This window comes from Chrysochloris asiatica, unplaced genomic scaffold (genome assembly GCF_000296735.1).
Source record: "Chrysochloris asiatica unplaced genomic scaffold, ChrAsi1.0 scaffold00142, whole genome shotgun sequence".
NCBI lineage: Eukaryota > Metazoa > Chordata > Mammalia > Afrosoricida > Chrysochloridae > Chrysochloris > Chrysochloris asiatica.
In genome coordinates this window covers 356290-357453 of record NW_006408660.1, presented here as the reverse complement: position 1 = coordinate 357453, position 1164 = coordinate 356290, and positions in this window count along the sequence as shown.

Genomic DNA, 1164 nt, shown 5'->3' with positions numbered 1-1164 from the left:
TGTTGTTTGAGCCCATTGTTGTTGTTACTGAGCCAATGCATCTTGTTGGGGGTATTCCTCTTTTACTGACCTTCCACTTTGCTAACTATGACGTCCTTCTCCAGGGACTATCCCTCCTGACAATATGTCTATAGTATGAGAGATGAAGTCTCACCATTCTCACTTCTAAGAAACATTCTGGCTGTACATTTTACAAGACAGATTTGTTTATATATATATATATCTTTATACACTTATATGCAATATTTGCTTTAGGATAAATTCTTAGAAGTGAAATGGTTTGGTCAGAGGGCATGCATGTTTTAAGATTTCAATACCAAAACCCAAACCAGTTGCTGCTGAATCAATTCTGACTCATAGCCACCCCATGGGTTTCAGAATATAAACTACATTTCATATAGTTATAAATAGTGTGATCTTTTGAAAGTAGGTTGCTAGGCATTTCTTCCAAGTTATCTTTAGGTAGATTCAAACCACCAACCTTGCAGTTTGTAGCCCAGAGCTAAACCATTTGCACCACTTGAGAATGTTCAAGCTTTTAATACATACTGCAAAATACCCACATGGTCTAATACATTGACCAATTTGTATGCTTAGAAAGAGGACTTCAGAGTAGCCGTGTCTCCACAATTGCCTGTTATATACTATCATTCTTCTTAATCTGCTTGCTCTGTGGGGCAATACTATAAAACTTCAAAAAACCAATGATGAAAACTTAATCTTTCACCATTCTCTTTAATCCCTCTCTATCCACCAAGCTCAGTGATCCCTGAAATCCCCCACATGTCACTCCTGGAAATGTCCCTGGTCTTTCTGTCTTTCCCAGTGACTGGTTTATTAGCTCAGCTTCCAAGCAACATCTTGCTTTTCTCCCACAGACCGGGTACTGAAAACCTACACTGGATGTGAGGAGCTCATGTGATGATGGAGGAAGTTCTGTCCTTTAAGAAAAATCTTTTATTCATGCCGCTGGTATGTGGGATTTCTGCAGCAGTGTCTTCTTCCTGTACACATCAGCAGAATTTTGTTACAAGTGCTATCTCTCTGAGCACAAATAACACATCCCAGTCATTTGTGAGCTGACTTTTGCATAATTTGGGAATGACTGTTGTTGTTGAGTGCCATCGAGTCAATTCTGACCCATAGCGACCCTGTACAGGGTTT